Source organism: Jatropha curcas, chromosome 6 (genome assembly GCF_041381405.1).
Source record: "Jatropha curcas cultivar XTBG-Jc1 chromosome 6, XTBG_Jcur_1.0, whole genome shotgun sequence".
NCBI lineage: Eukaryota > Viridiplantae > Streptophyta > Magnoliopsida > Malpighiales > Euphorbiaceae > Jatropha > Jatropha curcas.
This window is the reverse complement of record NC_143156.1, coordinates 9,199,531-9,214,167: the sequence shown is the minus strand read 5'-3', so window position 1 is coordinate 9,214,167 and position 14,637 is coordinate 9,199,531.

Sequence of the window (14,637 nt, the reverse complement as noted above, 5' to 3'; positions counted from 1 at the left end):
TTAAATTAATTAAAAAATTAATATTATTATTTAATTTTATTGTTTTCTTATGTCCTTATCGATTAATTACTTCTTAATCTTACAAGTATTATTTAGCTTGAGTGTTAATTATTTTTAGTTTTCCACCTTGTTTCAACCATAAAATTTTATTTATGCATTCCATTTCAATTATTTTTTTAATATTGTTTATTTTATTTACATACATATTATAATATTTAAAGTAAAATATAATTAAATAAAAATCACATGATATATTTATCTTTTTTTCCAATACCGATAAACATATTTAAAATTAAAAAATAAAAGACAAATAATTATAACGAGTACTAATGTGTAATGCACGTTGTTAAATACTGCTCCCTCCGATTTTTAAATATAGGAATAACTAATTTTTCACCAAGATTAAAAAAGTAGTTTAACTAATATTTTTTGTCATTTTTTTCCAATTTACCCTTAATACCTCATTTATTCTTATTCTTGTATCAATGTATGCTTTAAATTATGTTTCAGCCTTTAAATACTTTGTTGGAATAAAGGGAATATAAACAGTTGCAAACATGAAATTTATGCTCTAACCTATTGTGAACCCTCCCCGCAGGACAAAATTTATGCTCGAAAGAGGTATGCTCACATGTGTGTTTTATGAAGTCACCACCTAGTTTATTTTTATAAGGGAAAACTAAGAAAGAACCCTAAATGACTCCAATTTTAATTAACCTAAGTCTAGATTAATTACCCCAAAGTTTAAGGCACAATCTACAAACCCGAGGTGGATCTCGAGACTATGTCATGCTGATTAACTAACCTAAGTGTAAATGCTTTGCAAGGTAAATTGATGCAATTGGACCAGTAAAGTGTTTTGGTGATTTCGACTTGCCGCTAGGGGTTAAATCCCGAACGTGCCTACATACTCTCGTTTGAATGAGAGATCAAAGCCGACGTAGTTCGATAAAGCCTATTCAAAGGCATTTTGAAGGGGTATGCTTCATACATGAGTGTGTGCATGCTTCGTGCATTTTTTTTTAGGCATTTTTGCCAAAGATTGATTGATTTTTTGTTTTAGGCATTTGTTGCCAAAAGGTGCTTGATTTGGCAATTTATTGCCAAAAATTGATGCTTGGGCTATTTGTCACCAAAAGGTGTTTGATTGGGCAATTTATTGCCAAAATTTGATGTTTGGGCTATTTGTCGCCAAAAGGGTTGATATTTGATTAGGCAATTTGTTGCCAAAAATTGATGTTTGGGCTATTTGTCTCCAAAAGGTGTTTGATTGGGCAATTTATTGCCAAAAATTGATGTTTGGGCTATTTGTCACCAAAGGGTGTTTGATTGGGCAATTTATTGCCAAAAAAATGATTAGGCAATTTGTTGCCAAAGATTGGTTAGGCGATTTGTTGCCGGAGTGATTGATTAAGGGCATTTATGCCAAAGGGGTTTTGTTGGGCGATTTGTCACCAAAAAGTAGTTATTTGAATTATAGGCAATTTGTTGCCAAAAGCGATTGATTAAACCGTAGGCAATTTGTTGTCAAAACGTGATTGATAAAACTGTAGGCAATTTGTTGCCAAAAACGTGATTGATTAAGGCTTTTAACCACAATTATTGATTAATTGGACTTTTAGCCGAACTGTTCAAAATAAAGGCAATTACACCGTAGTTATTAATTAACTAGGCACTTTAGCCAATATGTTCGGAGTTAAGCATTAATACCACGATTATTGATTAACCGGGCATTTTAGCCTAAACTTATTTACTTAAAGCAATTTGCTGCCAAAATAATGATGGTGCGAATGCAGTTATTTAATTATTCAATTAGAATATAGAGTAGAAGAGAATATGCACAAAATGCTGAAATTAAATGGGCAGAGTTTCGTTATTACCTGAGTTAATCGGCGGCCGCTTCTTAGCTTCAGTTTGAAAATTCCAGATTAAGCTCCTCTTTTGGGGAATATTAATTAAAATTAATTCAATTAAGTGACCAAATATCACAACAGTAGAGTAATAAAAGCCTAAACTAAATGCAGAAAAGCAGTAGAAGAACCGCAAGGAGCGTAGGAGAGAAGGGAGTGTCCATCAACACAGACTGAGTGCCTAAAACTGTCGATTCGGGGCTGTATTTATAGGAAAAACTAGGCTGGAGGGCGGGCGCTGCCGCTGTGGACCGCGGGCGCTATCGCCGTGAACGGCGGCTGCTGTCACCCTATCCTGTCCGCTCGCTAGTTTTCTTCGTTCCAAAGGCTTTTTTGGGAGTTCCGTACCTCCAAAAAATATACCGGGACCAGTTCTGTGATCCTCGTAATTTTCCGGACGTTTCAAGTACCATATTGGCATACTTTCGGTGAACTTTCCGAATGGCCTCCAGTCCGGCCGGACTGTTTGCAGTCCGAGAAAACAGGCTTTTTGAGCCTCAAAATTTGAGTATTCACAGTTGCCCCCCACCGGCAACCATAAAATGATTTATGGGAGTCGGTGGTTGTCTGAAAAATAAATTTTGAAGGTGAAAATCGGACACGTCCAGAAGACCCGCCTTTTGGCTATTTTCCTTATAAATAGCTGAAGTTTCACTTTTATATTCATTTTTAACTTTCAAACTCAAAGATTTCTCTAGGAAATCAGTTAGTTTCTTCTTATTCTTTTTTTTCAAAAATGAATCCCTTTTATAACCACAGCATGCACAATTGGACTAAAAGCCTCTCCAAGGTAGAAAAGATCAATTTGGGGAGGTACGATCTATCTCCTATTGCTACCCTTAGGGGAGTAGTTATAGACTGGGATTTTTTATAGGCCTGCATCAGATTTTGGGACCCGGAGGCCCATGTTTTTCGATTCGGTGCCATGATGGAGGAAATGTGTCCTCTCTTTGAGGAATTCTGCATGATTATAGGGTGCGATCCCAATGCCCCTTTGGCTAGACATGAGGTCAAAATTGGGTATATGCGGTCTTGTGAAAGTCTATTCCAGTTCAGCCGGCCACAGGCTAGGGCCATGGTTGCGGATGACCAGAAGGCAATTCTGCTACCACTGATTGATGAATTGTTAGAGACTCGACCAAATGACCCAGACCGGATGAGGCTGAGGATGCGGGCTTTTGTTTTCTGCTTATTGGCGGGTTTCTTGTTTAATAAAGACCCAGGCTTTGGAGATTTACGATTCTGTTCGATGGTTCGTCAGATGGAGGACATGGGCTGCATCGGCGGTATTGTGCTAGTCGAGACTATCCGAAGTCTTGACAGAGCCGCCTTGGGTTTTGACAATTGGACTGTCTCTCCGATCATTCTCTAAGTATTTTCCCTTCTCCTTTTCCTTATTGTCTCTTCTTTCTTTTGGTTCATTCCTTCGTAATGGAAAGGATCTATACTCAGGTTTGGTTAAAGGACCACCTCCAAGTGGTTGCTGCTCCTACTTTCTTGCCTTATAACCCCTCTCAGTATCATATGCGGAGGATCTTGATCCCTCATCCGTCTACTGATGCATGGACCTCATGGCTGATTGAGTTGAGTCCAAATGAGGTACTGTGGTACATTTCCTGGTATGACATCACCCGCTTTATCCAGGTTAGCTTCCGCCATACCCGAGTTTATCTGCTAGGCCTTACACATTGAACGTAGTACTGCGCTTCGCGCGTTTTAAGGCAGATGGGGATAGACTAGACTGTTCCGATTGTGGATGGCACTTCTGTGGATTCAGTTATTACTCCGGGTGTTACCCGAGCCATCTTTAAGGCCTGGGTTAGAGATCATCACATGGTTAGGCCCCTACCTAATCTTGCCGGTGTTCATACTTCTCCAGAGTACCGAACCTGGTTCGTTATTGCTGTTTGGCCGATTGAGAGGCCAAGGAGGAACGCACTGCTGAGTGCACTTGAGGGTTGGGCTCAGGTTGGCACCGATGATGCGGACGGGACTGATGAGGAGATTGTGATGGCTCCTCGGACAGGCGAGGTTAGAGAGGGTTTAGCACCTAAAGACGACAGTGAGGATGTTGCCCCACGTAGGCGACGGGACGCTTAGACTTTTTTGGACTATAGACTTTATCTGGAATTTTGACTTTGGATTTTTTCTTTGGATGTATGTTTTTTTGGACTTAGACTTTTATTTTGTTTTTTTTTTTTTTTTTTTTTGAACTTTATGGACCCTTTTGCTTGACTCTATTACTTTGAAACGGAATGACATTACAGTTTTGACTTTTGGGCTTTCCAAGCATTTCCCAATTTATTTATTCAAGCTCTAACTTTTGCCTAAGCCGCCCTTTCGAGTTTTCAGCTTAGCGAGCTACCCATTTTTGCCTAAGCCGCCCTTTCGGGTTTTCAACTTAGGGGGTTCTCTTTTTTGTTTTTGCACTTTTTCTCTTTTCTTTCCTTTTTTTCTTTTTGGCAAAGAAGAATGAATTATGAAATGATTTTTTCATTAATGTTTAGACCGCGCCCAAAGAGGGTTGCCTACATATCTCCGATACATAATTTCTTTTTTCCGAAAAGAATCAGGTCTAATGTAGCTCTTTTTTACATCATGCAATGATTATAATTACACATAATATCTTTTTAACTGATCTAAATTACATGGATTCATGAACTCCAAACCATCTAAATCAGTCAAAATGATGGCTCCGCCGGACAGTATTCTCTTTAGAATGTGGGGCCCAGCCCAATGAAGGCGGAACTTCCCACGTGGGTCTATGACTGGTTGTCTAATTTCCTTCAAGACCAAACAACCTTCTTCCAATTTTTGGTCTTTGACCTTCTTATTAAAATGCCTAGCCATTCTCCTCTGGTAAACCTGAGTTTGGTGGATCGCTTGTAATCTTTTCTCATCAATACCCAGGAGTTGGAGGTGGTAATTCTGGACCCAATCTACTTCGCTGATTTGGCTTTCCCGGATGATTCTTGCCGACCGAACTTCCAGTTCAACAGGCAGCACTGCCTCCATACCATATACTAAGGAATACGGAGTTGCTCCGGTGGGCGTTCTGATTAAAGTCCTGTATCCCCATAGGGCATTCGGCAACTGTTCATGCCAAGCTTTGTGCTTTTGAACTGTCTTCTGCAAAATGACTTTTATAGCCTTGTTTGCAGCCTCTACAGCCCCATTTGTTTATGGACGATAGGGTGAGGACTTACGATGTTGGATTCTCTTTTCTTTCAACAAATCAGAAAATTGACTCTGAAAGTGGGACCCATTATCAGTGATGATCTCAAATGGCGTTCCGTACCGACAAAGGATGTTAGTACGAACGAACTGTGCCGCCTTCTTGGCATTCAAAACCGAATAAGAGGCTACCTCGATCCACTTAGTGAAATAATCTACAGCAACCAGGATGAATTGATGACCATTGGAAGCCTTTGGGTGGATCTTTCCGATCACATCTATGCCCCAAGTTGCGAAGGGCCAGGGTGAAGCAATGAGATTCAAATTGACCGGAGGCTGTTTTTGCAGCTTAGCAAAACTTTGACACTCATGTCACTTCTGCGCGTGCCTCACGCAATCTGCATTCATAGTTGACCAGTAATAACCCAGGTTCACAATTTTTCGAGCCAGAGCTATCCCGTGCATGTGTGGACCGGGCTCCCCATTGTGTAAGGAATCCATAATGGTTTGAGCTTCCCCTTCATCTACGCATCTTAGATGTAAACCGTTCCAACTTCTTTTATATAAAACTCCCCCAGTTGTGAATACTCAAATTTTGAGGCTCAAAAAGCCACTTTTCCCAGACTGCTACAGTAAATTTGACTTTTGCTACAATAAATTTAAATTTGACTTTTGCTAAAAGCATGTTTTTCCGGACTGTAAACAGTCCGACTGGACCGAAGGCCATTTTGGAAGTTCACCGAAAGTATGCCAATATGGTACTTAAAACGTCCGGGATGTCGCGAGGATCGCAGAACTGGTCCCGGAATAATTTTTGGAGGTCCGGAACTCCCGGAAAAGCCCCTGGAGTGAAATACAGGGGATCCCACCGCACACGGCGGCAGCGGCCGCCGGCTCCGGCGGCAGCAGCCACCCCGCCTAGTCGCCTGGGCGGCAGCTGCCGCCGAGCCTCCTGGGCGACAGCTGCTGCCGAGCCTCCTGGGCGGCAGCTGCTGCCCAGCTAGGCGGCACCTGCCACCCTGGACCCGAAAATGGCCTATAAATAGACCATTTTCAGCCTATTTTTGACACCCCTGTCTGTGTTGACGGACGATCTTTCTCCCACCCACGCTCTTTGCGATTTCTTTACCGCTTTTTGCATTTAATTTAATTTTTATTGCATTTTTGTTGTGATATTTGAACACTAAAATTAAACAAATTAAAATTAATTAATATTTCCCAAGCGAGGAGCTTAATCTGGAGTTAAGAAGCGGTTTCCGATTAAATCAGGTACGTAAACGAAACTCTGCCTATTTAATTTTAGCACTTCATGCATGCTTCTCTTTTACTCCTAATAATTCTACAACTGCATAAATGCATCCATGTCATCATTAGCAAACAAATTACCTCAAGTAAATGAATTTAAGCTAAATGCCCGGTTAATTAATAATCGTGGTAATAAGCTTAAATCCGACAATTTTGGCTAAAGAGCCTAGTTAATTAATAACTACGGTTCAACTGCCTCATTTTCAACAAATCCGCCTTGAGTCCAATTAATCAATAATTGTGACTAAAAGCCTTAATCAATCACGTTTCGACAATAAATTGTGATTAAGCTCGAACGCCCGATTAATTAATAATCGTGGCATTAAAGCCTAAATCGCACATTTTGGCAAACTAATTGCCTAAATCAACTCATTTGGGCCAAAGGCCCTAAAATCAACCATTTTGGCGACCATCGCCTAAATTACACATTTTAGCAAACGAATTGCTTAAATCAACACTTTTTGGCCAAAGGCCTTAAAATCAATCATTTTGGCGACAATCGCCCAATCAACACTTTTGGCAAACAGATTGCCTAAATCAACACATTTTGGCTAAAAGCCTTAAAATCAATCATTTTGGCGACAATCGCCCAATCACATCATTTTGGCAAACAGATTGCCTAAATCAACCATTTTGGCTAAGAGCCTTAAAATCAACGACTTTGGCGACAAATCGCCCGACAACCATTTTTGGCACAAATGCCTTAAAACCAACATTTTTGGCGACGAACGCCTAATCGAATCAATCGATCTTTTGGCAAAATGCCTAAACAAAAATGCACGAAGCATACACACACTCATGCATTAAGCATACCCATTCAAAGCCCTTTTAAAAAGGCCTATCGAACTACGTTGACTTTGATCTTCCATTCAAACGGAAGTACGTAGGCACGTTCGGGATTTCACCCCGGGCGGCAAGTCGAAATCATCAAAATCACATAAACATTTCATTTGGTCCAATTACATCATTCACCTTGCAAAGCATTCATTCATGGTTAGTTCATCAGCATGACATGGTCTCGGGATCCATCTCGGGTTTGCACACCACGCCTTAAACATTGGGTTAATTAATCTAGTAATTAGGTTAATTAAAATCGGAGTCACTTAGGGTTTTTTCCTAGTTTACCCTAAAATAATTAAACAAGGTGGCGACTCACACACACTCACGTGCATTTCTGTCCTTAATCATATGCATGCACATGCCTATGATATATTTGGGGTAGGGGTTCACAGTTTGGCGACTTCACTGGGGAAAATTAATTATGTAATCTTTTTGCATAAAAGTGGACTACAATTGCTGTGTAAACTAACCTGCCCTTCTTTAGGGTATTATTTTGTTGTGCCTTGTTTTGCAGGATATCATAGCACGAATCGAGTGTTCTTTCTTTAAGAATACTTGATCAGGAAATTTGGACTTAATCGTAAAGTGTGATTAAAACATTAAAACTTGTTGATTTATTTGCACGATTGAGAATCTTTTTCTCCATTGCATAAAAAATGAATTTCAAATGAATTTCTTCTCTCTCTGTTCAAACTTCTGAGTCTAGATAGCAAGTAGCGCTGATCGGCAGGTCTCTTTGATTATGTCGACGGACAGCCAAAGCATCCTCCCTGTTACCGCAAACCATCCCTAATCCTTTTGGGGATGGCCCATGGGCATGCGTACTGTTGGACCCACGCGAAAATCCTTGTTTCACATGTGGTTAGGTATATCCATGCTCAAGGTTCAAGGGTCCCTTTATAAGCCTATTCTCTATTTGCGTCATAGCCTATAGGACCTATCCCTTAGGACTATATGCACCCAATAATGTGAAGCATATCATGAACAGATTATGTTGTGATGTTGTGCGCATTCACGCATTCATCCCATACTTCACAAATAAAAAAAAAAAAAACATTCCATTTCAAAGCTGAAAATTCACATTTTGGTCCCTAAGACTTGAAAACTTACATTTTTGGTCCCTGAGACCTGAAAAATCACATTTTTGGTCCCTGAGACCTGAAAAATTACAGTTTTGGTCCCTGAGACCTGAAAAATTACATTTTAGGCCCAAAAATTTCCAATTTGGCCCATAAGGCCCAAAAATTCCCATTTTGGCCACAAAGGCTCAAAAATTCCCATTTTGGCCACAAAGGCCCAAAAATTCCCAATTTGGCCTATAAGGCCCAAAAATTCACATTTTGGCCTCTAAGGCCCAAAAATGCCCACTTTGGCCACAAAGGCCCAAAAAATTCCAATTTGGCCCCAAAGGCTCAAAAACTCACATGTCGGCCTCAAAGGCCCAAAAATTCACATTTTGGCCCCTAAGGCCCCAAAAAAAAAAAAAAAAATTTCTTTGAGAACTTAGGGCCTTTCGAAAAGTCGAGGTGTCCAGCCCTAAACATTCTACCTTACATATCACATCCCATTGGGTCCTATCCTAGGTGTCCTAGCATACCAACATTACCCTACCTCACACTATCTCACATCCCCTATGAAAACACCTTATATAGGATAGTCTAATCATTTTGACTATGTCCTTTCACAGGTACCCCTCCAAAGACCACCTGCACCCGAAACGCCAACTGAGCTCTCACCCACAAGACCAATTTCACCAACCGCACCAATGGCATCACTCACCGACATCCAAAACCTCATTGAACAACTGGAAGCCAGAATGGAGACTAGAATGAATGAGGCATTGGCTGCCCAAAGAATTGCCCTATTAGCTGAACTAGGCGGTAGTAATGGAAATGGGGCTCCAGTTGGGGGAAATGGTAATGCTGCCTCCAATCAAGGACCTGGTGCTACATCTGCATCCTCAAACCCTATCCCTAACTTGGAAGACATGCCCTCCAAAACTGCTTCTGAGCTGGAAGCTCAGAAAATGAGAGAAAAATTGGAACTGTTGGAAAGGTCTATTATTGCCCTTAAGACACACAAGGAAGTGGTGGACATGGACTCCTTGTCCTTGTTCCCCGAAGCAAGATTACCTACAAAATTCAAGATGCCCAACATGGATAAGTTTGACGGAACCACTTGTCCCAAAACGCACCTGAAAATGTATGTGGGTGCCCTCAACCCGTTTGGCCTAAACAGTGAGCTCCTTGCTCAGTTGTTTCAGCAATCTTTGACTAGTGCTGCATTAAGATGGTTTGTAAGCTTGGATCGTTCCAAAATGAAGAATTGGGAGGACATATGCAATGCTTTCAACGCGCAATACCATTATAATATCGAAGTGGATATTACCCGGAGGGAGCTAGAAACCACTAAACAAAAGAACAACGAGCCTTTCTCCTCGTTCCTTTCGAGGTGGAGAGCCAAAGCTGCTCAAATGATCAACCGACCCTCTGAACAGGAACAAGTTGACATAATAATCAAGAATTTACTGCCTGTCTACCAGTCACAGCTTCAAACACAGTACTTGCCTACGTTCCAATCGCTCATTGCGACTGCAACTAAGGTGGAAGACTTAATCCAGTCGGGTCGGCTCAAAGAAGACTCATACAAGAAGCAGAATCATGCTGGGTCTAGTGAGACAAATGAAATAGCCAGTATAATCACCACGAATCCTTTACGTGTTGGGAATTTGGGAAACAATCAGCCAAGGAGGCAATATACTGATCTCGGCATGCCAATCCTTTTGGTATTCCGAGAAGCAATGAAAGCAAATTTACTGAAGCCCTTAGAAGCAAGGCCATTACCAAACCCCCTGCCCCGGAATTTCAAAGCCAATGAATACTGTGAGTACCATAAAGGACATGAGCATAAGACCGAATCATGCTGGACTTTGAAAAATCGCCTACAAGACCTGGTTGACAATGGGTCCATCATCCCCAAGAGCAAGCTGAACATCAACCAATCCCTTGCCTAACCATGGGATTAATGCAAAAAAAAAAAATGCTGAACAAGAATCTTTCGATCCTTTCGAACTTTTCTTAGAAATGAATGAAGCTTGTGTCTGAGAAGGTTGAGATCAAGCCTCCAAAAGAACAAAAGAATTGTTCAAGACCAACAACAACATGTCTGATCGATTGAAGCATCGAGAAGAACAAAGTCACTACAGTCAATCCGATCCTAGTCCATCATAGTTCACCTAGAGTCTATCTTTTAGGGCCTAGTTTCTTTTTTTTCTTTTCATTTTCATTTCCATTCAAGTTTTCATTCAATTCAAATTTGTAAATCTAAGTGTCTTTTGTAAACAAATTTTGTCTTATCAATAAAAAGGGATCAATTTACGTTCCAATCATGTTTATACTCCTTCCCTGTCCTTTCCTGTGAAAGCACAAAAAAAAAAATCAAAAAAATAATGAAAAAAAAAATGATGATAAAAAAAAAGGATAATAAAAATTGGCAAAGAAAAATGCATTCATTTGCTCTGCATCAATCAAAGCTGGGGGCATCCTAAGAAGCACCATCAAAGGGGGAGTTTTGAAGGGTAATCATGGAAAGGATCCAGCAAAGGGTACACAAGACTTCAAACAGTACCGAGGCAGAGCCGATTGAAGGGGTTAGGGCCAGAATGGTTTCTCTGAAAACCCAAGAATGGAAGATGCTCCGACAGAGAGGTGTCTGAATTTTGAGCTTAAAAGCGACAGAATAAAGAAGTTATGTTTGGAATTGGGTTGAGAGTCTGCACGAAGTCGCAATGCTATCTATACACTACTCAGGTCATCTCAGGATCAAGTTGCCTCGAAATTCTTTATAGAGAGGCTGCTTCTAAGCAAGCAAAAGAAAAAACGGGTCAAAAGGAACCTCTGCACAAAAGAAAGAAATCAAGGACAAAGCTACAGGAAATCAAGTTGTCCAAAACGGGTCAACTACAAACTCTCCGACAAATTCAAGCCCATCAAGGGTAGAGGACAAATCATTTCAGCCATAAGGACAAAGACCAAGCGGCTGCTCACATTTTGAAAAAGCAAGTTAAAAGTAGTCATTTCCACAAATTGGATGACAACAAACACCTTAAAAATCAAGCGCCAAGCATGGCACAAATACAAACAAGGATCATTTCTCAAAACAAGGAAAAGGAAGAGTCTCCTCAAAATTCCTTATGGAGAGGAGAACCATTGAGGAAATAAGTTTCAAATTCAGAGGAAGATAAAGTTTAAGAAAATGAATCAAATTAACCTCAAGAATTCAAACATGGCGAAGCCACAAACTCAAAGCATAAAAGCTTCTTCAAGCCAATCAAGTTACCACCACAATGTGGGTATTCAAAACTCTTTGTGATGAATACAAGTCATATTTCAGTCAACCAGTGGTAAAACCACTACAACAACAAAGTCAGATTCGCCTAGAGCTCGAGTCAATAAGTTGATTCAACAATCCAGTTGGGAATGAATCCCGTAAAGACATCAAGTCGGGAAGGAATCCCACAACGACATCAAGCCGGGAAGGAATCCCGTGAAGAAATCAAGTCAGAAATAAATTCTGCATCAACATCAAGTCGGGAAAGAATCCCGCAAAGACATCAAGTCGGGAAGGAATCCCGTGAAGAAATGAAGTCAGAAATGAACTCTGCATCAACATCAAGTTGGGAAGGAATCCCGCAAAGACATCAAGCCGGGAAGAAATCCTGCGAAGAAATCAAGTCAGAAATGAATTCTGCACCAGCATCAAGTCGGGAAGGAATCCCGCAAAGACATCAAGCCGGGAAGAAATCCTGCGAAGAAATCAAGTCAGAAATGTATTCTGCACCAGCATCAAGTCGGGAAGGAATCCCGTAAAGACATCAAGCCGGGAAGGAATCCCGCAAAGACATCAAGCCGGGATGGAATCCCGCGAAGAAATCAAATCGGAAATGAATTCCACAATCAGCATCAAGTCGAAATTAAATTTTGCCCCAACAGCAAGTCATTCCGCACCAAGTCGGAAATAAATTCCGCACCAAGCCGGGAAGGAATCCTGCGAAGAAATCAAGATAGAAATGAATTCTGCATCAACATCAAGTCGAGAAGGGAATCCTGCAAAGACATCAAGCCGGGAAGGAATCCTGCGAAGAAATCAAGACAGAAATGAATTCTGCATCAACATCAAGTCGGGAAGGAAATCCTGCAAAGACGTCCAGCTGGGAAGGAATCCCGCAAAGACATCAAGCCGGGAAGGAATCCTGCGAAGAAATCAAGACAGAAATGAATTCTGCATCAACATCAAGTCGGGAAGGGAATCCCGTAAAGACATCAAGCCGGGAAGGAATCCTGCGAAGAAATCAAGACAGAAATGAATTCTGCATCAACATCAAGTCGGGAAAGAAATCCTGCAAAGACGTCCAGCTGGGAAGGAATCTCGCAAAGACATCAAGCCGGGAAGAAATCCCGCGAAGAAATCAAGCCGGAGATGAATTCCGCACCAAGCCGAGCACGAAGTTCGCATCCCGGAAGGAACTACGAAAGACCTGATTCTCCCCATCCCCCGAAGAGTTCTTGGAGATACGTAGGCAGCCACAAAGGCACGGTCACAAACATAAGTCTGCATCATAAAAAGCATTTTCTCTTTGCCAATAAAAAAAAATATAATAATAAAAATAATAAAGAAAAAAGAAGAAAAGAAAAATAAAATCTGGAGTCGAAAATCCGAAAGGGCGGCTTCAGGCAAGAATTGAGCCCGCTAGGCTGAAAACCCGAAAGGGCGGTCTAGGCAAAAGTTAGGGCAAAGAGCCTGCTAGAGTCGAAGACCCGAAAGGGCGGCTACTAGGCAAAAGTTAAGGCAAAAAGAAAAAAAAAAGAGTGCTTTCAAAGGTCTTCTCAGGAGTATATAAATCATTTTTTCCAGGAACCACTGAATCCCTTCGAGTCAAAATTCACTACAAGAAAAATTTGAGTCTAAATCGAGTCTCTAAATCGAGTCTCCATCACCAGTGGTCATTCCACTACGAGTCACAAAAATCGAGTCATTCTCAAAAGTTCATTTTGAAAGCGTTACTCTTTGAGTCATTCCTCGAAAAAAGAGAGAGAGGAAAATGTCAATTCAATCCCCGGGGTTTCCAAAAAGACCCCGAAAAATGTCAAGCATAATCGTTGAGAGGTAATTCTTTAATACCTCATATCCACTCGGACCATCGTTTCTTCGATCCTTTCAAGACGAACGATGTCATCCACATTGTCCGTTTCCTCGAGTCATGTAAGTGGCTTTGTTCTCTTTGATTCCTCAATCGATTGGACAAGTACAATACCAATGTCTTGAAGTATTCCATGGTCAGCACCATTCTGGGGGCAAGAAGTGATAAGAACCTTCACCATTCTCCCATCACAGAAGTAATCACGGAATTTTTAGTCTTTCATTAAGAAGAAATTCTACTTCAGCTAATAAGGGCATCAATTCTCTCAAGCAGGGGGCAAAATCCTCCAAGATCGATTCAGGGGCAAGTGTTATAGAAAAAAAAAACATACACAACCCAGGGTGAAACCCAACCATCGTCAATCTCTTTTACGCAAGCCCAGGGTAGAGCCCGGTTAATGGTTAACTTTTTTTACAAAAAACCTAGGGTGAAACCCTAACCAATAGCCGACCATTTTTTTCATCCAAAACCAAGCCATTTGATCATTTCAACTTTAGGTGGACCCTTGGTTCTCAAAAATAAAATAAAACTCTTTTTAAGCCCTCATTAAGAGGCAAAACATCTTTTCAAGTCCTCTAAGAGGCAAAATCTCTTTTCAAGCCCTCATTAAGAGGCAAAACATCTTTTCAAGTCCTCTAAAAGGCAAAATCTCTTTTCAAGCCCTCATTAAGAGGCAAAACATCTTTTCAAGTCCTCTAAGAGGCAAAATCTCTTTTCAAGCCCTCATTAAGAGGCAAAACATCTTTTCAAGCCCTCTAAGAGGCAAAATCTATTTTCAAGCCCTCTAAGAGGCAAAATCTATTTCAAGCCCTCTAAGAGGCAAAATCTCTTTTCAAGTCCTCTAAGAGGCAAAATCTCTTTTCAAGCCCTCATTAAGAGGCCAAATATCTTTTCAAGCCCTCTAAGAGGCAATATCTCTTTTCAAGTCCTCTAAGAGGCAATATCTCTTTTCAAGCCCTCTAAGAGGCAAACTCTCTTTTCAAGCCCTCATTAAGAGGCAAAATCTCTTTTCAAGACCTCATTAAGAGGCAAAACATCTTTTCAAGCCCTCTAAGAGGCAAGATCTCTTTTCAAGCCCTCATTAAGAGGCAAAATCTCTTTTCAAGCCCTCATTAAGAGGCAAAACATCTTTTCAAGCCCTCTTAAGAGGCAAAACATCTTTTCAAGCCCTCATTAAGAGGCAAAACATCTTTCAAGTCCTCTAAGAGG